This window comes from Canis lupus, chromosome 32 (genome assembly GCF_048164855.1).
Source record: "Canis lupus baileyi chromosome 32, mCanLup2.hap1, whole genome shotgun sequence".
Lineage (NCBI taxonomy): Eukaryota > Metazoa > Chordata > Mammalia > Carnivora > Canidae > Canis > Canis lupus.
Genome location: NC_132869.1, coordinates 35,449,625 through 35,472,481, shown reverse-complemented (window position 1 = coordinate 35,472,481; position 22,857 = coordinate 35,449,625). Strand labels below are relative to the sequence as shown.

The window sequence follows — 22,857 nt, the reverse complement described above, 5'->3', positions numbered from 1 at the left end:
TTTTTTTTTAAGTAGGCTCCATGCTGGGTTCAATGCAGGGCTTTAACTCACTATGTGAGATCAGAGCTGATCAACTGAGCAAGACCAAGAGTTGGATGCTTAAGCGACGGAGCTGCCTGGGTGCCCCCTGCAAATTTTTGATAAAAGCTTAAGATGATATGATCTTTTCAGAATATAATTTGGATGTGTCTACTAATTTTGTAAATGTACATGTCTCTGATTCAATAGTTATTTTAGGAGTTTGACTTACAAAAATACTTGCAAACATGTATAAGACATAAGTACAAACAGTATTCATCATTCATTACAAATATTAATGAAAAATTATAACCAATCTAAATGTCCATCAAAAGCAGGCTGGTTAAGTAAATTATGAGAAAAGTGCAATAGCTAAAAGGAGAGAGATAAACCTGTGTTTATTGGCATGTGACAATGAGCAAGTATGGAAAAATCTGTAGAACAGCAGTTCTCAAACTTTTTTGTCTCAGGGCTTTTTTATATTCTTACAAATTAATGAGGATCCCAAAGAATTTTTATTATATATGTTAGGTCTATTGCTGTTCACCCATTAGAAATTCAAACTAAGACATTTAGGGGCGTCTGAGTGTCTCAGCTGGTTAAGCGTCTGCCTTAGGCTCTGGTCGTGATCACGGGGTCCTGGGATGGAGCCTCGAGTTGGGCTCCTTGCTCAGCAGGGACCTGCTTCTCCCTCTCCCTCTGCCTCCCTGCCACTGCTCATGCTCTCTCTCTTTCTCTCTCAAATAAATCAGTGAAATCTTTATATATAAAAAAAAAAAACCCAACTACTAAGACACTTTTAAAATGTACTTACTAATTATTTAAAGTAATGAGAAGTGTCTAACTGGCTCAGTCTGTAGAGCCGGCAACTCCTTTTTTTTTTTTTTTTTGACTCTTGATCTTGGGGTGGTGAGTTCAAGTTCCACATTGGGTGTAGAGATTACTTAAATACATACATACATACATACTAAAAAAAAAGTAACAATAATGATGAACTCATTACATGTTCACCTAGTTACATCCTTTTTATGAAAATGAATCATATCAAGACATAATTTAGTGAGAAGGCTGGCATTGTCTCACACGTATGCAAATGTATTTAATGTCACCTTAATAGAAAATAGCTATATTCTTTTTTTTTTTAGATTTTTTTATTTACTTATTCATAAGAGACACACACACACACAGAGGCAGAGACATAGACCGAGGGAGAAGCAGGCTCCATGCAGGGAGCCCCACGTGGGACTCCATCCGGGGTCTCCAGGATCACCCCCTGGGCTGAAGGCAGTGCTAAACCTTTGAGCCACTTGGGCTGCCCAAGATAGCTATATTCTGTCCCCCCCTTTCTCTTTCTAATAAAAAAAAAATAGAAGATAGCTATATTCTCAGATCTGCTTCTGCATTCAATCTGTTGTGATATGTTGTGCTGGTTGAAGTACAGGAAGAAAATCCAGCCTCATATACATATGCAGTTGAAAAAAGGGAAGATTGTTTTGATAGCCTTTTCAGATCATCGTGGATATTCTCCTCAAATAGTTCACCCAAATTCAGCAAGTGGTGATTTCTCAAAGGTTAGTTGCTGTGTGGATTCTGAAACCCCATCAGTGAGCTTTTCCTACTCCGTTACGTTAAAATCCCTTACTCCGTCTTCCAATTCGAATGATTATTTTCCCCATGCATGATTTTGTAACACTCGTCACTTGAAAAATATCAGTTCACTGAGTTATACAGACCTTTCTAATATTGACCATTTTTTAAAAAGATTTTATTTATTTATTCATGAGACACAGAGAGAGAGGCAAAGACACAGGCAGAGAGAGAAGCAGGCTCCTTGCGGGGACCCCATGTGGGGCTCAATCCCAGGACCCCAGGATTACTCCCTGAGGAAAAAGCAGACACTCAACCATTGAGCCAGCCAGGCATCCCTGATATTAACCATTTTATTTATTTATTTATTTTTTAATAATTTTTTTTTATTTTTTTTTATTTTTTATTTTTTTTTTATTTATTCATGATAGGCACACAGTGAGAGAGAGAGAGGCAGAGACACAGGCAGAGGGAGAAGCAGGCTCCATGCACCGGGAGCCTGATGTGGGATTCGATCCCGGATCTCCAGGATCGCGCCCTGGGCCAAAGGCAGGCGCCAAACCGCTGCGCCACCCAGGGATCCCGATATTAACCATTTTATTAACAATATCAAAAAATCCCATTTGTTACTATCACCACAAAGCTCATCACTCGTCTTTTAAGTGTTGGAAAGCCGTGCAGCTCACAGTGGCAAATATGAGTCTTGGAGTATTTGAGAACTGCCCATGTAGTGAATAATCCCTCCCTTTTTAAAATTTAACTTTTGCTTGAAAGTTTGCATTTCATCATTAGTAATAAACAGTTTTCTTTGAAGGGACAGGCTCATTTCATTCCTTTTTGAGAAAATGTCTGAAAAATCCCCAAATCTGAATCACCATAGATTGCCTGTTAGTCATTACTTCAAGCAAAAATGGTGTTCCTTGAAAAAACCAGTTGAATTCAGTTTGCAAGTCAAACAATTGCTGACGCCCTACTCCCCAGACGATCATTGTACTGTGGAATGCAGCCGAAGTGCCTGGTGTGTACTTCTCATCGCCCTATACAGAATCTTAAAAAAAAAGACAAGTACTCCAGGGTCGAGATTTAATAAAATGAATCATCTTACGGCTTTCAAAGACATTCCTAAAGAAACTGGCATTTCTGTTATTCTGAGTGTGTCGTGGTGAAGGGTTACAGTGACCACTAGGACAGTTTGGTGTTACAAGCTCTCACGTACTGGCTGTTTTACTCACTTTTGCTTTTTGTCACATCAATGCCAAGGTCAACACTGGGAGAAAAGGCAAATCATGCTTTAGTATTATTATTAAACATTGTTTTGGCATTGCAGACCCTCTGAAATGGTCTCAGGGACCTTCAGGGATTCATCAGACCACCCTCGGAGAGCTGCTGACCATAGCATATAATTCTCTTTTCTGTTAAAAGAAGAAGCAGCAGCCAAAAAATAAACAAACAAACAAAAAACCCAAGATACACACCAAAATGCTAACAGTGGCTACTGGTAGCAGTAGAAAGTGATAAAATGTTTATTTTTCACTTTATATACCTTTCTATTTTTTGACTCCTTTACAGCGAGTATGTATTTCTTAAGTAATTAAAAACAGTAAAGAAAGAGATTACATGTAAATTATAAACAACAATTACAACACACTCGGAGAACGTAAAATGCCGGTAGAACTATCTTCACTTGGAAAATATGGAGAGGTTAGGTACATAAAGCAGGGAGCTTAAATTATTAAAAAACAAAACAAGACAAAACAGAAACCTCACCCTGAGAAAGACCTCATCTCCCACAGGGCTACAGGAAGGCAGCGCTGCTCTGGGTGTGCACACTGGAGGCACCCACCAGGCCCAGGTAGCTGAAATGAATGACCCTGCTGGTACCTCGCGATGCAGTTTGAAAATAAATCTAAAACACATTCTCTCTAGAAGGCAACAGGATTAGCTTCCAAGAGTGATTTGACACTCTGGAAAGCTCACAGCTTCCTTCCCAGAGGAAGGAAGAAATCAGGCCTAGGACCCAGAGCCAACAAAGCAGCTGTCATGTTTTTCCTTTGAGGCCTTACGCCTCCCAGTCCTGTGCCTTCCTCCTTCCAGACTGAGCCCTAGTCACCTGGGCCCAGCAGATCCCGCACCCTTCTAGATCCCCCCTTCTCTGCCCCCCTATCTAAACCTCTAGGTGTCACAACACCATGATAGCAGTCATCCATGCCCTTGCAAACGTGATCTCCATTACCACGCTCCCTCCCTTGGTGCCTTTGCTGGGTAAGCTGATTTCTGATGGTGATACAGAAGGTGGGGTCCCCTGCAAAGAGTTTTAGGTTCATCAGAAAATGATGGGGAAGCCTCTGAAGTGAAATCATGCTCTGTGAGTGGCTGCCTTAGGCAAAGCTTATCCTTGCTGCCCTGTGACATCAAAGAAGTTAGTGCCCCTTTCTGGGGTCTGTAAACTGAGTGGCTGCACTAGCGACCTCCAAGGTGGCCACTGCTCTGGAGTCCTTGGGGCTGAGCTCCTTTGATGCAGGGTGGCATTCACTCGGGAGGCTTTGGGAATGGGGCATCTTGTTTTCAGTTCCTGAATTAAAAGAAGATCCCGAGGAAGCTCCTCCACACACACTCCCTGCAGTTTGCTGCCCCCCCCTCCCCCTTCTCTTCCTCATGACCTGTGTCTCCAGGGGGAAGATCAAACAAAGAGGTTGCAGAGGGTGGAGAAATGCTGTGTTTGGTTAAGTCCCAGCCTGGATGTGATTACAAAGTTCCTGTGACTGGGGAGACGGGATGGGGAATGCGGTGGGAGGGATTCAGATCTTCGAGAACCAGCACAGGCGCACACACCCCCGACTCCTGTGCACAAGAGGACACATGCACACACGACCCTCCACACAACTGGGAGTTGCTAAAGTCTGTGTTCAAAAGCCCACCCTGTGGGCACCCCCCCCACCTCCTTTAGATGTCTTCTTATAGGGATTTGTTTTTTCCATGAGAACTGTTGGAAGAGTGGAAAACTTCTGCAAAGTAAAAGGATAGAGAAGTGACATTTTGCCCATGTTGGGTCCCAGAGTCTGTCTTCCTACACCTGTGAGTTTGTCAAGGGCAAGACTCTTGGCTGGTTCTTCTCTTTACCCCTCATTGTTTTCATCACGCCTGGTACCTATGTGAGGCCTCAGAAAATGTTCTTCCGTGGATGGATGCGTGGATAAATGAACGAATGGAAAAATGAATGCTTCCACTAAGGTTGGAGAAAATGTTTTTAAAGGTAACGGATTATTCTCCATCAGGTGTCACCATGTCATTCACCGTGGCATCACGTCTCTATTTCCTTCACCATGGTTCACAAAAGAGGGGCTCCGGAGGACTGTTTATACAAGCTAAAGAAGAACACAAGAAAGCCATTGTGCTGGCACTTAGCTGTGTGACCCTAAGATCACCCTAGCCCTCTCTGGATCTCAGATTTAACTCAAAAATAAGGTTAAAAATACCAGCCATGAGTCTACAGGGAAGCTATGAGACTCCCAATGAGTGAATGAGCACCATTTGCAAACTGTAAAGTGCATTGCAGCTGTAATGACTCACAACAATTACTTTTAGATAAGCCACCTAAGGCCCAGAGAGGCCAAGTGTTTTGTTCATGGTGACCCAGTGCGTCAGTGACAGACATTCACACTCAGCAGTGTACGCTGGGGGAGTGCTTCCCACCTGGTGCCTGGCATCCCCACCCACTGGAAAGCACATAAAGGACAAAGTGCTTTGTCATCATCATTCACCAGCCCCTTAGAGCAGTGGGGACCATCAACTCAACAGGGCCTTCTGGAACTATTTATAGGAAGATGGCAATCTGGCTGGGGTGGGGCCAAGGTCACAGACTCGGGCTATGCTTATCAGATAGCTTTGCTGCCTTTGGGGGGCTGCACCTGCCAACAGCTGGGCTGGTGGTGATGGGGTGGGGATGACAGTGCAGACATTCCTCCATCAGACAGTGTCAGCGCCCTGCCTGGATCCCCATGGCCCACCCTGGAGGCCACCCACAGCAGTGGTGGACAGTTCCTGCCACTTGGTTCTACTCAAAGCCTGCTTCTCTCTGCCTGAGGGCTTCCCCTGTAGCAGGAGCGTGGGACAGGCCCAAAGTGTAGAAAATTAATAGCCCCAGGTTTAAACCTCATCCAGTTGATGGCCAACAGCCTCAGAGTGTCCCCGGGGTGACTGACCCTAGTGGTCCAAAGAAACAACCTGCTCATCGATGGCCCTAATAAAGTTGTGACTTTCCTGCCCTCCTGTCTCACTGCCCCACTCTCTCACCTTGAATTCCTGGGCTTACCTCCTAAACAAATAATTACCCCCAAACCCTTCTCTTAGGTCTGCTTTAGGGAGATCCAGGTGAGACAACTCCTTCCACACTCTCCAAGTAGAGAAATAGCTAGAAGGACAGGGCATCGTATCCACGCAACCATTCAACAAATCCAATCACTGGGCAACTTCCTCTGTGCATCATTTCCACAAAGGCTACTGTGCTAGATTATGGGGATGCCGAGCTCAAGCTGGGGAGGGGCTCAGCTGCCACCTGGCCATTCGTTTGGCCTCAGTCTCCTATCAAAGCAGCTCTTTGAGAGACAAGGCCAGGTCAAGGCCTTAATGGAAAGACAGGAGAACAGTCCCCAGGGCCTGGCTGGTCCGTTCACTTCTTCCTCCACTTGTTCATCACAAATTTTTGAGAGCCAACCATGAGCAAGGCCTTGTGCTGGGTGCAAACCTGCAGTTGTGAGAAGCATGGTCACAGCTCCTCCCTCTGTGGGCCATTCCATCAGCACAGGACGGGCCCGCCAAGGTGTCTTGGATAAGCGCTTTTCCCTCCCTGGGCTGAACTAGACCCTCCTGAATGGCCACTTGAAGCTGGAACATCTGTACATCTAAGGCGGAGACCCTGCCCTCCAGCAGCAGAAACCCTAGTGATTCCTCCGGGGCCTGAATATTCCTTGGTGGGATCCTCTGCGCAGCATAAAGTGATCAGTGTTACATGGCACAATGGGATTTCTTCCCTTAAAAGAAACATATAATGGAAAGGAAGTTGTTGTTGTTGTTGTTTTTTAAGATTTCATTTATTTATTTATTCATGAGAGACACACAGAGAGAGATAGAGACACAGGCAGAGGGAGAAGCAGGCTCCCTGAGCGAAGCCTGGTGTGGGACTTGATCCCAGTACCCCAGGATCATGACCTAAACCACAGGCAGACACTCAACCACTGAGCCACCAAAAGGAAGTTTAAAACAAATTTTAAATTTGGCAGGGACGCCTGGGTGGCTCAGTGGGTTAAGCATCCCACTCTTTTTTTTTTTTTTTAATTTTTTTTTTTAAATTTATTTATGATAGTCATACAGAGAGAGAGGGAGAGAGAGGCAGAGACATAGGCAGAGGGAGAAGCAGGCTCCATGCACCGGGAGCCTGACGTGGGATTCGATCCTGGGTCTCCAGGATCGCACCCTGGGCCAAAGGCAGGCGCCAAACCGCTGTGCCACCCAGGGATCCCAAGCGTCCCACTCTTGATTTCAGCTCAGGTCATGGTCTCAGGGTCATGAGATTGATCCTTGTGTTGGGGTCTGAGCTCTGCTGAGAGTCTACTTGAGATTCTCTCCCTCTCCCTCTGTCACTCCCCCCTTCCCCTGACTTGCATGCTTTCTCTAAAAAAATAAAAACAAATTTGAACTTAGCAGTAAAGTAACCAACTACAGATTCTTCATGAAGAGGGTACTGTGTTCCCCAGATCCCCCATGTTTAGGGTCAAAGTATTTAGGGCCTAGCTGTAAGGGACGCCCGCTCCAGTGGCCTGAGCACAGTGTTGTCAGCCCCTGCTGCACAGGACATCCTGGGAAAGCTGACAGCAAGAGACAACACTCTCACCACTATAGGGACCTCAGCAAGGGGCTGTCACTACATGGACTCCAACCCTGGAGCAAGTAAAGGTGTCCTGCAGTCCTGGCCCCACGCTGGGTTCCCAAGTCAGTGGTGTCAGGGGAGAGGCAGGAATGTCTGCAGGATGGACACTTTGAATCAGGATGAAGTCATGAGAGTGAGTGGCCAGGCAGTGGGTTTGGTCAAGGCTAGACTGCCAGGCCCAGCCGCAGCTCCTTGCTATCAGCTTCTCTGTAACTGGCAACATTCTGCTGAATGCAGATGTGGCAGGTGTAGCAGCTGCCATTCCTCTTTGTAAAGGCACAGGGAACAGGGCTGGCTTTGAACTCAGTTGCAGCCCCTGGGAGTCTATGGATTGATGGTGGTGGTGGGCTTCCCTCCCTCTGTACCCCCTGTCCCATTCCTCTTATCTATACAATGAGTAGTAGAATGGAATCTCAAATCCATCCTTGCTTGTCTCAAAGCCTATGATCTTAACCTCTACGGTACAGGGTCACTGGGGGGATTATCTTCAGGCCCCCTCCTCCCTGTGCCTTTCTCCAGCACCCCCAGCCCAGGTGGCCAGGATCCTCTTGGTAAGCAGAGGCCTCCCATCAGGAGGAAGGCAGCAGACAATGAACCCATTCAGACTAGAGTTTTGTGAATTTACTTTGTTTCCCATTTGGGCCATGAGCGTACTCTAGAAAGAGGAGATGGAACAGGAACTATATTTAAGAAAAATGGCCTAATTAGCCATATGACCTTGGGTTACTTACTCAGCCTCAATGAGCCCCAGTATCTTCACCCATACCACGAGAATAATAACTCTCTTTGCCTTGTGGTTGTAATTATTAAATGTAGAAAATGCCCAGAATATAATAGGAATCTATTAATTTAGAATCTCAGGCACAACAAAAGAGAGATTTGGGTTTTATTTCCCGACATCCTTCATCCTAAGACCCACCTCACTGATGTTAAGCTTCCTTGAATTTACTCATGGAAGTGGAGGGTGGAACTGTGTTTCTTTGGTGAATGATTTTTTAACAAGGTTGCCCATTTTTAACAAGGTAGCAGTAATTGGAGTCTGTGAAAAGATGTCGGGGCTAACAGGGCTCTGAGAGGCCCCCCACTTGTAGCCCAAGCCTGAAGGGAATCTGGGGGCAGACAGAGAAGGGGACCTGGATTAGAGTAGCCTGTACGGTTTAATCAAGGCTCCCCACACCGTTGGTCTGTGTTTCTCTAAATTTCTACCAAAGAACTCTTTATAGTTGCAGAGAGGAATGTGTACTGCCAAGAGGTTTAGATATGCATATGGACTTGGAACCCCGCCAGTCAGAAATTTCTTAGAACACATTTGTGTTCTCATAAAAATTCCTGCAGATTCTTATATTCTACGCCAAAATATATATGTATTTAATTTAATTTTTTTTTTAAACCATGTCTCGCCCACCCCCATAAAATCTTCAGATCGGTGCTTCCGGAAGATGCGGTGTGCTCAGCCTGTGGTTTCAGGCTCTGCCTGTATCTGCCACAGGCCCCCTTCCCCAAACTGTGCAGTCTCAGTCTGACAGCATGGCTCGGGGACTGGGATATGAATCTAGCTGACCCTACACCCCTCTCCTGGTACCTAAAACCCAACCCGGCCTGCTCCACCCCTGCCCATGCCACATCCACAGCCTAAACAAAACACAGCCAGAATTAGTAAGACCACACATGCGCACAAATTGAAATGGTCCCTGAGCCCTTGGGGAGAAAATGGGGCTTGAGACCTAGGAGGCATGGGTGCCATATTGGTCAGGAATCTTAGGTGATGAGCAACAGAAATTGACTCTGGGTCATTTACTTGGCAAGCTCTTCAAACAGAGAACTGAAGGAAAAGCTACAGCTCAGAAGAACTCAGTTCCAGGACTCTGGGAATCAGACCCCAGAGGGAAGTCACCAGAACTAGGATAAATTGGCCCCAAACACTTTCTGTGTCTGTATCATTTGCTCAAGATCCAACTTCCTGGGAGGAATATCTGGTGGCATCACTGAGGTGGCATGGCTCATCTTCTGGCCAGGGGAGGTGGCAGATGTGCAACCCCACCAAAACCATGGCAAATGAAAGAGGGGTCAGTTGCTAAGGCAAAGGTGTGCTGCCACCAGAAAAGTAGACATTGGATGCTGAGCAAGCAGGAGCAATTTGCAGCTATTCACTGCAGATCCTCCAACTTGACTCCAAAACAAGCCTGGCTGTTCCCCCCAGGGACTCACAGGTCATCTCTAGGTAGAGTGTACCGTGAGTGTAAAGGCACAGGGAACAGGGCTGGCTTTGAACTCAACTGCAGCCCCTGGGAGTCTATGGCTTGATGGTGGTGGTGGGCTTCCTTCCCTCTGTACCCCCTGTCCCATTCCTCTTATCTATACAACGAGTAGTAGAATGGAACCTCAAATCCATCCTTGCTTGTCCTCAAAGCCTATGATCTTTGATCATAGTGATCCGGGTCACTACTGTCACCTGCTGCGCTGAGTGTCTCCTTCTCAGGACACAGAGCCTATCACCTTGAGTAAGAAGGTCCACCATAAGGCACAAAGGCCCCAAGGGATAAAAAGACCATCTGGAGAGACCTTTGTCCTCATCAGGATGACCCACAATCAGAACCAGAACCATTCAGTAGAAGGGGCTGCAGCCAGGGGGAGGAGGTGTGGCCACAAAAGAGAACCCAGGAAGAGAGGCCTCCATTCCTATGGGCAGCCTCACCACCCTCACAGTTTGGCCAAAGGCAGGTGCTGGCCTAGGAGTCCTTACTCAAGGTGCACCTGGGTGGCTTAGTGGTTGAGCGTCTGCCTTTGGCTCAGGTTGTGATCTCGGGGTCCTGGGATCGAGTCCCTGTGGAGAGCCTGCTCCTCCCTCTGCCTGTGTCTCTGTGTCTCTCATGAATAAATAAATAAAATCTTAAAAAAAAAATAAGAAAAAGAAGAAGAAGTCCTTACTCGAGAAGTCTCCAGCCAGACCTGGATTGCCAGCCAGCATCTTCTTTCTGCAATCTCATAAAACAAAAAGGAAAGAGAAAATAAAGAAACAGCAACAGCTAACGTGCAGTCTACAAATCACACGTGTTATAAAACATTCGAGTCATGCAGACCTATATGGAGTAAAAACTGTCTGTAAAATGACTCTTTTATTCCCCGCCAAACTCCCCGACATGTGCCCCATTGAAGGGAGCCTCCAGGTACCCGCTGCCCCCTTCTCTGTGGACAAAGAGGGGAGTCCCTGGGAGGAAGGACCAGAGGAGACAGGGCAGGGACTTGCCCATGGCTGTTGCAAACCTGCAGCCAGGGCCCAGGCGAGAGCTGGGGCTGTCTGGGCCAGCCGCAGCCCTGCACAGAGGTCCCCTGGGCTCCCCAGCAAATAAGGCAGTGGGGGGATGGGTGGGGAGCAGGGACATGAAGCTGAAGTCAAGGCTTCCTTTTCCTTCCCCAGTTCACCCCTGCATCGTACTCCAGCCCTCCCTTACTCATTCACTTACGTATGGCTGATAATCAAGGTGAGAAATGAACGGAGGGTTCTTTTCTTGTAGGCTTTTAATGCAGGCAGGACAAGAAAGTAGTTTGCTTCTCCTCCTCTCAAGAAGGCAAATCCGCTTGACGCTCTGGAGGACCAGGGCTTCCCCATTGTCCTGTTCCATAGAAAAGAAGCCCTACAGGGCGGGAATTTTGTTCACTTTTTTCCTCTTCCTTTTTTTTTTTTTTTTTTTTTTAAAGATTTTATTTATTTATTTGACAGAGAAAGAGAGCACAAGCAGAGAAAGAGAGAGGAGTAGCAGGTAGAGGGAGAGGGAGAAGCAGGCTCCCTACTAAGCAGGGAACCCAATGCGCTGCGGGGCTCCATCCCAGGAGCCGAAGGCAGGTGTTTAACTGACTGAGCCACCCAGGCACCCCTGTTCACTCTCTTCTTGTTTCTCTACCACTTGGAGCAGAGCTTGGCATATGGTGAGCGCCCGGTACACATTTTTGAATGATCGAGGTCTTCTCTTTTCTCAGATGCCAATGAGATTCTTATTTAACAGCACCTCCTGATTCGGTCGAGTGTGAGGTACTGTTCTCCCCAATCAACATCCCTGGTCTGGGTCCTGCCTCTGAGATAGGGAAGCCCATTACAGCGCTGGAAAAACAGGGCTAGCCTTGTTAGGTTTGGATCAGGTGCCTCTACCTTCCTGTTCCCTCCCCCCCAACCAGAGGTAGGGACCCAGGGAAGTGTAGTGGAGGCTGTGGTGCAGCATGCAGAGCCCCCTTCAGGGCTGAAAGGGTGTTCCCCCAGCAGCTGGAAGTGCTACAGCCCAACAGCCCTCAGCTGAGTCCCCTGGGGGCTGTAAGGCCCCACCTCCCTGAAGGTGACCTCGTTGTCCTGGGGCAGCCCAAAGGCTGTCTCTCTGCTGGAATATACAGAGCTGCCCCAGCTCCAGAGCAACCTGTGGGATTGTGTGAGGCCTATCCAGTGGTGCATCTAGTCCAGCCTCCCTCTGCACCCTTCCACTCAGTCCTGCCTTTTACCCTGGCGCCACCCCCCCAATCCCCACCCCCACCCCACCCCCCTGTGCTGCTCCTGAGAGCACTTCCCAGTGAACTTCCTGCATGTGGGCATCAGAGCCTGCTTCCCCGGAACCCAATGCATAATAAGAGGCCATCTGATCTCTCTGTTCCCAGGCTCCTTAGCTATACAACACATTAAAGAATATAAGCTTTGAAGTCAGAGTCAGATTTTAATCCTAGATCCAGCACTTGCCAGCTCTGTGTTTGGGCATAATTTATTTAACCTCTCTGAGACCTAGTTGCCTCATCTGTAAAATGAGATAGACATCTCTAGTGCCCCCTGGTCTCATCCCTTCCACCTGCCTGTGACATCAGCTGCAGCTGGGGGGGGGGGGTGGCGGGCAGTTTCAGGCAAGCTCAGACTCACTTGTGCTGGCAACATCCCAGCAGTTGTCCTTGACATTGGCAACTCTGGAAGGGATGTCTCTAGGCCACTGAACCTTGATACGCCTCACTGACCTGTCTTGGCCTTAAATCTGGGTAGGATTTATTTCCCATCCTCTAGTGTGAATTCATCATACTTATCCCTTCTTGCTCCTTTGGCCTCATTGACATGACATCATTGCTACGGTACACTAATGTGATAGTCTACAGAACTGCTCAGATGGTCTAGGCCCCTTCAGACTACATTAGGGGTAGCAGACAGAGTTAACATAACCCTGATGCAAGACGCCCGTGTATCCTGTTCTCTGCTCCATGAAAATGTGAACTGCTTTTGATTCTCCTTTCTGATATAGGAAAGAAGGCAATAAACAGATCGCAATCATGCACCATGTACCGGAGGCTGAGTTGATCTCCTCCGGCAAAAATAGCATACTTAGCACAACACCAACAATCCGGGCTACGACTTGGTTAAATCTGTGGTAGCTTACTCTCATCAGCCATTTTATACAGTTTGGTAGGGGGCCAGGCTGGGAAGTTAGACGGGAACGTGATGGAAACCACCATCCTTGCATTGTTTCTTCCTTGCAAATGGCACTGATTGCTGCCGTTCCCCCTGGATACAGTCATGAATCTGATTTACTGTCCTGGCCAGGGAGAAAGGGCAGGGTATAGACTTCCAATTGGATTTCCTTACTACACTAACTCTTATTCCACAGGCAAGGAACCAACAACATTGGGGATCTACCAACTACCAAGTGTGTCCATTTCAGTTATACACTCGGTCACAGGGATATAAGCCCAGTGTACCCAGGGACCCCAGTGAATTCACTGTGAGCTCCAGGCAGTCCAGGTCTCCATTATCTCCTGGCTCCCATACTCCTCACTCCAATGGCACCGGGGTGGCGCATAATGGCACTTTGGGTCACCAAATGTCAGTGTCAGTTCAGATTCTGTGGCCAATATTCTTCAAATTCCTTGGTAGTCACCCTTTCTCATGCTTAGTTACACAAGTAATGGCCATGGATTCTTTTTTGAAAAGGGCTGGGGATGATACTACCAAATACACTCGCTATAATGTTGCGGATCTTCAATCAATGGCTCAGGTCCAGAAATTGGGTAAGGAATGGTGACCTTTACTGGCGGTGGGCACCGTAGCCCCTAATAATCCATCCTTGACTTCTTCTGATTGTCTGAAGTAGGCAATACACTGTTGGCCACTCATCTATCTTGCCTCTAGGAACATTGTGTTCTTTTTTTTTTTTAAGATCTTATTTATTTATTCATGAGAGACACACAGAGAGAGGCAGAGAGAGAAGCAGGCTCCCTGTGGGGAGCCCGATGTGGAGCTTGATCCCAGGACCCTGGGATCACGACCTGAGCCGAAGGCAGATGCTCAACCGCTGAGCCACCCAGGTGCCCCAGAACACTGTGTTCTGTTATCATCTCCAGAGCTTCTATGGGTCAGGCCCTCCTGACTGCCACTCTGATTTTGCTGTTCATTGCAGTGATCACACCTACCTAGGTTCTAAAGTTTAGGCACCACCGCCTGATCTCTCTTATTTTAGGGCCCCAAAATCCCCGTGGGTAGCAGCCCAGTTGTGCAACAGCATCTCCTACTGTCAGGAAAGCAGGTACTCCCCCTCACCAGCTCATTCCTCATTGCTTCAATAAATAGTGTTCTCTAGAGCCTCCCCCCGAACAGCAGGCAGGTGGGGTTTTTTTGTTTTTTTTTTTAAGATTTTATTTATTTATTTATTTATTCATGAGAGACAGAGAGAGAGAGAGAGGCAGAGACACAGGCGGAGGGAGAAACAAGCAGAGGGAGAAGCAGGCTCCATGCAGGGAGCCCGACGTGGGACTCGATCCCAGGATCCCAGGATCACGCCCTGGGCTGAAGGCAGGCACCAAACTGCTGAGCCACCCAGGGATCCCGGCAGGTGGGTTTTCCTGGCCCTCTGTGCTGCACACACTCCAGCTTGCCTGCTTCTCTAAGCCTTTTGACTTCTTCCACTATCTGCCATGGCCATTCTAACATTTCTGCTTCACGTAGAACACTACTTTTCCTGAAGCTTCTAAAATCCATCTTTAAGGCATGTTAGCACCGTCTCCTAGGTTCCTTGCCAGGTGTTAAATCCTGCATCACAGGAGTGTATTTCCTATCAACACCTGCTCTTACCCAGCTCTCTTTTCCGCTTCTCTTGATCTGACCCCTCAGGATTCAATGCTGTGCCTACTTCCTGCCCCGGAGGTATCTGAGATCCAGTAGCTCCTCCCCTAGCAGGCCCCACACAGTTGGGATTTGACTCTTGGTGTCCACCAGATAGTCAGAAAGAGGTGGAGGCAGGTTCTGAGGGAGACAGGCATTAACTTGTAGGGCACTTGCCTCATTTAAAACTGTACACCCTCTCCCTAAAAGAGGGACCACTCTTGGTCAACAAGAAGTAGTCCACTTCTGCAGGCCCAGTGGGTCCAGAAAAATCTGAGTTCAAGCTTGTCAACTGCAGGAGCACCTGGGTGGCGCAGTCCATTGAGTGTCTGACACCTGGTTTCAGCTCAGGTCATGATCTCAGGGTCCTGAGATCCAGCCCCGCATCAGGTTCCACGTGGAGCATAGAGTCTGCCTGAGTTTCTTTCCCCTCCGGCTAGTGCTCTTGCTCTGTCTCTCTCTCTCAAATAAATAAATATTAAAAAAAAAAAAAAAAAAAAACTATTCTCAACTGCATCTACTATCCCCAACCTGAGTATCAGATCCCACCTCTTTCCTAACAGGCTCTCATCTTGGCACAAAGCCTGTCAGGACTAAGAATCCCACCTTCTCTGGACCTCTGCAACTCTTACCATAAAGTCCTAAGCCTGGTCCTCCTGCTGTGGGAGGCATGTCCTTAAATGTGGCCCCAGAGGCCCTCTGGCTTTTGCCTTCGGCCTTGGTGATTTTCCACTTTGAGATGGTCATTATCCCTCTTTAGCAAATCTGTGGTCTCAGCTTCAATCATTCATTTCCTCAGTCCTTCCCTCACTACTTCCTCAACTTCCAGAGACGCTGCACCAACCACTGTGACTCCCTCCACCCATCTCCTACCCTAGCTCACTAGCCGTGAGGTTTTTTTTTTTTTTTAAAGATTTTATTTATTTATTTGAGAGAGAGAGCACAAGCAGGGGGAAGGGCAGAGGGAGAGGCAGAAGCAGACTCCTTGCTGAGCAGGGAACCTGACATGAGGCTTAACCCCAGGACCCCAGCATCATGACCTGAGCCAAAGACAGATGCTTAACCAACTGAGCCATCCAGGTGCCCCACTCTCCATGAGTTTTGATAATCCTGCAGTTAGAGCATGCCAGGGACCAACCTTCCTTCTAGACCAGTGATGGGGTCTTCACCGACAGCCAGATGGCAAATGACCCATTTCCCATTGCCCACTTCCACTTCCTAGGACTACTTCTGGCACCAACTGTCTTGGTTTAGGTTCCCGGAAAGCAGACTCTGAGTTGGAGAAGTGTCTGCAGAAGGTTCATCAGGCAGTGCTCTTGAGAGACACACCCATTAGTAAGCAAGAGGACAGGACTAAGAGAAAACTGACCCCCAGTGGGGGTGCAGCTGTGACCTCAGCTGATCCTACAGGGAGCTCTGAGCTGGGATGGCCCTTCAGAGGGTCCCAAAATGAGGCAAGGAGGCCAGGCCTTCACATTCCCACAGCAGCCAGTCATGGGCTGCCCTCTGAGGCTGGGCCTCACCTTGGTGGAGGCAGCAACTTTATAGTCAAGGACAGTTCCCGGTGAGGGAAGGAGATGTGAGCCATCAGTAGCCAATATTCCCAGCAGCTGGGAATGGATGTGAGGGCCTTACGGGGGACCCGGGAGGCACACTGCCCTAACCACCCTAGTGCCCACTTGATAGAGTTCTCTTGAGAACTGAATGAGGTAAAACATGCTAAGAGCTTAGCAATATTTCAGACACTCAAGAAAAAAGTGCTATTATTGTAGTTATTTATAATAATTATAGTTATGTTTGTATAATACTATTAGGCTGAACCATATACATTGTCAACATTCAACCATGTTTGACCTATAAATAGGGAGTTTCATATGGCTCATCCCCGTAATGAATAAACAGTTAATCTCACGCTTGTTCTACATATCTTATAGGATTATGTGAGGATCAACTAGAGATGGCACGTGTAGAAATGCTTTGTAAAGTGAAAAGCTCTATTAAAACATTGACACACTAGATTATTCGTATTATCTATTTTTCTACTACAACATCTAAGACAATGGCTATGTCAGGCTCCCCCAGCCAATGATAATAAACTGTCTTAGTCCATTAAAGACTCCAGTTACAATTACTTTGAACCCTACTGGCCCTCATGAGAGCTCAGCGCCTGCAGAGTATCCAGAGCTATTTTGAAGAGCTCCTCAGTGCTAGGCTACCCCAGCCCCAGAGCTTCTCCTCCAGCCTCCTCAATAGGTCCCACACCCCCTAGGACTCCCACTTTGGGGGAGATGGCCTCTACAGGCAGCTGTCACCCCTGTGCCTCCACTCTGGCCTCATCTTAGCCACTCAACTCCAAGCATGGCTAGGGCCCTTTTCTCAATGCATCACACTTAACAGATACCAGGTCCAGCTTCTAGCACTGGCTGACAAGATTTGGGGACCACAGAAAAAGAGTAAAACAGAGCAATACTCACAACCTTGATTCGTGTGTGTTTTTTTTCTCAGAGCCCACAGATCCCACGCTGGTCCCCAGGTAATGTCAGAGGGCCACCTACTTGTTCAGCCTCGGCTTGCTCCACATGGCCAGGTCTAACCCAGCTCTATCTCTAGAGTTGCATGGAATATGTCTTCCCTTATAGGGAAGATTCAACCTTTTTTTTTTAAAAAAAGATCTTATTTATTTATTCATGAGAGACACAGAGAGAGACAGAGGGAGAAGCAGGCTTCCCCCAGGGAACCCGATATGGCACTCCATCCCAGGGCCCCAGGATCACGACCTGAGCCAAAGGAAGATGCTCAACCATTGAGCCACCCATGTGCCCCCAGACTCCACCTTCTTAAAACAGAAAAGACAGGGAACAGAGAGAGAAACTTCTCTGTCATCCCAAAGGCCCACATCCTGAGTCCTTAATTTCTCCTCCAGGACACTCTTCCTCCCAGGATTGACCGGCACTGGGAACTTCCCTTTGGTGAAATTTTCCCTCCTCCTAAGGCCATCGTCTTGCTCTCTGTGAATGGCAGGACAATACAGAAATGCAGAATGGCCCAAGATCAGTCCAGGCCAGGATCTCGTGTACGTGTGATGTGTGTCCAGCCCCGCCTGGCCCAGGCCCTTTTCACAACTTTTCTTCTGGGAGACAATCCTGTCTGCATGCGCTTTCTGCAGTCCTCTAGATTGCAGTCTCCCAAATCTTCCAAAACGTCTGTGCAAAGCACCCACAGTTTCATAAAGAGCAAGCAACAGTTTATTGCCCCAGTGCACTCTTGACTGAGACAGAGCTGAGAAACTTTCTCTACCCCCCCACACACTCCCAGCAAAGCACAGCATCCGCTGAGTGCCGGCTACACGCACCGCGTACACAAGATGCCAGCTGCCGTGAGCTTTCAACCAGTGGGGGTGAAAGACATTACGTCGCCCGTCAACCCATCAGAAGAGCCTGGTTAAAGGGACAAGGGCCCATCCGAATGATGGGAAGTTGGGACAGCCTGCTCATGCCTTCTGTAGGTACTGCTACGAACTCGGTCTGCAGCTTTTGTAATAGCTCCCAGTGATCCCCACCTCCTGGCATTTATTTACACTCTCTGCGATCCCCTCCTCACGGGTGGGAATGTGTGTGCATGTGTGTTGTGGCTGGGGCGGAGGTGGGATGCAGCCTCATGCCTTCTCCTAACAACTAAATTATGCAGAAGTGATGAACATCACTTCCAAGATTAGGCTCTAAAAGCCTAGGACTTCCGACTTGCCTACGTTCTTCCTTCTCAGCGCGCTGCCACGCTGGAGGGCCCATGTGGCCAGTTCCAACAGCTCCCAAGGAACTGACTCTTGCCAACAACCTCATAAGTGAGCTTGGCATCTGATGACAGTGGAGACTTGAGATGACTGTAGATGGCACCAACCCCCCCTCAACTTCTTTTAAAGATTTTATTTATTTATTCATGAGAGACACAGAGGCAGAGAGAGACAGAGAGGCAGAGGGAGAAGCAGGCTCCCTGCGGGGAGCCAGAAGCAGGACTCCATCCCAGAACTCTGGGATCATGACCCAAGCCCGGGGCAGACGCTCAACCACTGAGCCACCCAGGTGTCCAGGAACCAGCCCCTTGATGACAATCCGTGAGGGACTTGGAGTGAGTGACCCAGTTTAGTCTTGCTCAGGCTCCTGACCCACAAAAATAGAGGTAGAAGTGTGGTTGGGGTAAGCCACTACGTTTGAGGGAAATTTGTTATATAATTAAGACAGGAATACTCTTCAAGATATATTCTCAAGTAGAAAAATCAAGGTGCAGAAAAATGTGTATAATAAATCACATACACAATATAAAAAGGGGGAAATAGATCTATTTTTGTGGGTCTGGGTCATCCATATATGTGCATCCGTATATATTTATTTGTTTCTACATGCATAGAATATCCCTGAATACATTATATTCATAACTTGGGTTGCTTCCAGAGAGGGGACCTGGTGGTTAGGAGAGGGAGGGTCTCCACTGTATACCTTTTATATCTTGATTTTGTATCATGTGCAAAGGTTGGTTCTTCAAAAATGAGCACAAATAGGGGCATGTGGGTGGCTCCGTCAGTTAAGCATCCGGCTCTCGATTCCAGCTCAGGTCCTGATCTCAGGGTTGTGGGATTGAGCCCCGCGGCAGGCTCCCTGCTGGATGTGGAGTGGCTTAAGATTCTCTCTCTCTCCCTCTGCCCCTTCCCCCTCTTAAAAAAGAAATGAATAAGCACGATATATATTAAAAGAATAAAAAAGAATCAGTCAGTAAACCACTTAGGGAAAAGAAGCTGAAGATAAAACTTTTGAAAGTAATTAGTGAAGCCCCAAACTGGGACAGTTTATGGACTTGCTCTTGCCATTTACTCCTGACATTCAAGTGCTATCAACTGTACTTGCCATCTCTGCCCCGCCTCCCCCGCACAGAGCCACAGGCCTCTTGGGCCTGGACTACGGTAGAGGCTCCATTCTCCCTGCTTCCAGCCCTGCCTCCTTTCCCCATCCTGTGCCACCCAGCCTCCAGAGGGATCTTGAAAAATTAAAAACTAGATCATGCCACTCCCCTTCTTCAAACTGGAGTTTTCATGCCACATTTTCACTTTCTCTTTTAGCATATTTGGTATAGGGATGGCTTCCAGTTTTAGAAATGCTCCTGAAAACATGAAGGGAGAGAGGAACTAATAGGTATTAGGTGTGTCCATAAAGCAGACTTTGTATATGTTGTGCTGTTTACTCTTCATAACAGCCCTATAGCGTGGGCACAGTTGCTGTCCCCATTTTACAGATGAGGAGAGTCGAGGTCAAGAGACTGCAGTACATGTCCATGGAAATCATCTGCTCAGTATCCCCTCTTCTGAAATTACCTCCCTTTGGCTCCATCCACTTGCTTTATTGAAAGAGCTGCCATCATCTGTAGTTGCCCTGCCTCCTGGCCACAGCTGATTGGTTCAAGGGCAGACGTCTGGCCCAGTGTGGGCAGCAGAGCACTCCCAGTCCTCAGGGATTCCTTCCCCAGCTGCTAACAGCTGCAGAGAGACCCAGGGAGCCGGAACAGGACAGAGGCCTTTGTCAATCATCACTCTTGGCTGAGGAGAGGCTGACCTGGGGTGGTCAAGACTCCCTGAGTTTGGACCAGGAATCTCACTACTCCTCCCACTTCAGTCCTGAAATTGAGTTGGTCACTTTCCCTGAGCCTCAGTATCCATGTCTGTAAAATAACAGGGTGGGGACCATGGGTGATTTGGATTGGAGAAGATCTCCCAGGACCCCTAAGCCGCTGTGTGATGTTGGGAACTCTGTTTCCCCTCTCTGGGCCTCAGTTTCCACCACTATTAAGTGAGAGTTGGAGATGGTAGTGGGGAGGTAAGGAGTGGATGAAGTGACCTCTGGAAGAATTTTCCAGTTCAAAAAAAAAAAAATCACAGAGTGGGACGCCTGTGTGGCTCAGTAGTTGAGCGTCTGCCTTTTGCTCAGATCCTAATCCTGGGGTCCTGGGATCGAGTCCTGCATCAGCCTGCTTTTCCCTCTGCCTGTGTCTCTGCTTCTCTTTGTGTGTCTTTCATGAATAATCAAAATCTTAAAAAAAAATCACAGGGTTATCCTCTCAGAGGTAAGAGGCTGCCTCCCTTCCTGGTAAGAGCTATATCGTTCCCCCTAATTTTTTGGCTGAGCCCCTCCTGGCCTCTTTAATGAGAGGATGGTAGACCTTCTGATCCGGGTCTCCTGACTCAGAGGGGGCTAATCTCACTCAGAACAAATGAACCACAGAGATGTAAACCATCTGTGGTATGGTGGAGACCCTGCCAGAGGCCCCTCAGCAGCCTGCCTCTCGCCAAGACCCAAGCACCACCCCCCCACAACCTCCCAGCCCTCTCCGCACCCCCTCTCCCCCCAGATTTGATTAAATGTTACATTTCCCACCATGCACTTGGGCCTACTGCTCAGAGGTTACTAGCTGCTCTTAAGAGTTCTTTATACAACTCCACTTGGGCTCCCGGCCACCAAATTCTTCCTGCGCATGCATTACTTAGATTAGCTAAGGATGTTGGCATTTAGAGCCAAACTCCAGCATTTATCTCAGAAGGCGGCCTCATGACTGTTATTTCAATGCGGCACTTCTCTGAAGGGATCGTTCTTTGTGATGTGAGGTGTTATATAGGCTCTTGCTGTATCTATAAGTCCGCATATTTTTACAGTTAGTAGGCTCAGAGCACATTCCACTGGTGACCTCACACATGCAATCGTCTAGGAGACAAGGCAGTAGATTCCAACCACTTGCGTTCCCTGGATCCCCTTCAGAGGACCCCACCTTGCCTCTCAGCTGAGATGGGGCCTGTCTCATGTCCTCCCCTGCTCAGCCAGGAGAGGAGCCCTCACACTTGTAGGACGCTCAAGGGTGCTATGAATCGGTCGCTGGCACTTGTCGTCCTTCTGTGGCTTGCCATTGTACAGATGAGGAGACTGGGTCTCACGGAGGAGATCTTTGTCACCTATAATGCAAAGCACAAAAGGTCCATTATTTTCACTAAGCAGTCAAACTTAGCTTTGAGTCTAGGGCGTTTTCCACTGGAACACAATGGTCTATTGTTTTTGTTTTTTTTTTTAAAGGAAACCAACTTTGACAAATGGGTGCCCTCACCACGAAGGCCCGTGCCAGATGTTAGGGCAAGGTGGAGCTGCTGCTGTAATGAGAGATCCAATAGAACCATGGCCCAGGGAGGGAGCAAAAGGATTAATTTCCCTTCACACAGTCCACCAAGCCCCAGGTTCCTTCCAAGTTGTTGCTCGGCCATCTCCAGAACCTGCTTATGGTCTCTATGACTGATACTGGTTTTGTGGCCACATCTGGGTTCCAGCTGGTGGGAACGGAAATGAGGAAGAGACATTCTGTAGTCTTTTTTTCTTTTTAAGATTTTGTTTATTTATTCATGAGAGACCCAGAGAAAGAGGCAGAGACACAGGTAGGGTTTGAGAAGCAGGCTCCCTGTGAGGAGCCTGATGTGGGACTTGATCCCAGGACCCCGGGATCACAGCCTGAGCCAAAGGCAGATGCTCAACCACTGAGCCACCCATGTGCCCCACATTTTGTGGTATTAAGGCCTGAGTCCCCAAATGTCACACATCATGACCACTCGCACTCCACTAGAGAGAATCTGGTCACATGGGCACTCTTAACTGCAAAGAGGGACCTGGGAGATAGCATCTAGCCATGTGCCCAGGAAGAAAGAGAGCTGAATTTGGCTAGGTAACCAACATGGCCTCCTACACAAAGCTTTGAAAGCCTCCAATCTTCATACTCTCCTTGACCCCCTCCCAAGAAAATAGCTCTTTCTCTCTCTCTTCTCAGTCTCTCTCTCACTAGTTTCTCTTGTACCTGAAAACCAAACATTTAAGGGCCACCTTCAGGTTTTTTTTAATGTGATTTTTTTTCTTTTTTTTTTTTATTCATGAGAGATACACAGTGAGAGGCAGAGACACAGGCAGAGGGAGAAGCAGGCTCCATGTAGGGAGCCTGATATGGGACTTGATCCTAGGTCTCCAGGATCAGGCCCTGGGCTGAAGGTGTTGCTAAATCACTGAGCGCCACACCCCCTCCCTGGGCTGCGCCACCTTCAGGTTTTGAAGGCCCTTTTGTCTTCTACCAATCAGTATTTGAATATTTTTTCACCTTTTCAATTACCATCCATCTTCTATACTGAGTTTGGATCATC

The 22,857-nt window shown here is 47.9% G+C and overlaps 1 long non-coding RNA gene across 2 annotated transcripts; it reads right to left on the bottom strand.

The window, feature by feature from the left end:
- On the bottom strand, positions 1–21,334 carry LOC140623183 (uncharacterized). Of its 2 annotated transcripts, none has more exons than XR_012022850.1 (5): positions 21,068–21,334; positions 20,011–20,354; positions 10,996–11,166; positions 10,460–10,513; positions 1–127 (listed from the first exon to the last, which is right to left on the bottom strand). It is a non-coding gene; the product is annotated as an uncharacterized lncRNA (long non-coding RNA). The 2 variants fall into 2 exon arrangements; XR_012022849.1 differs by having other exon boundaries at positions 10,460–10,506.
- Positions 21,335–22,857: the final 1,523 nt, after the last annotated feature.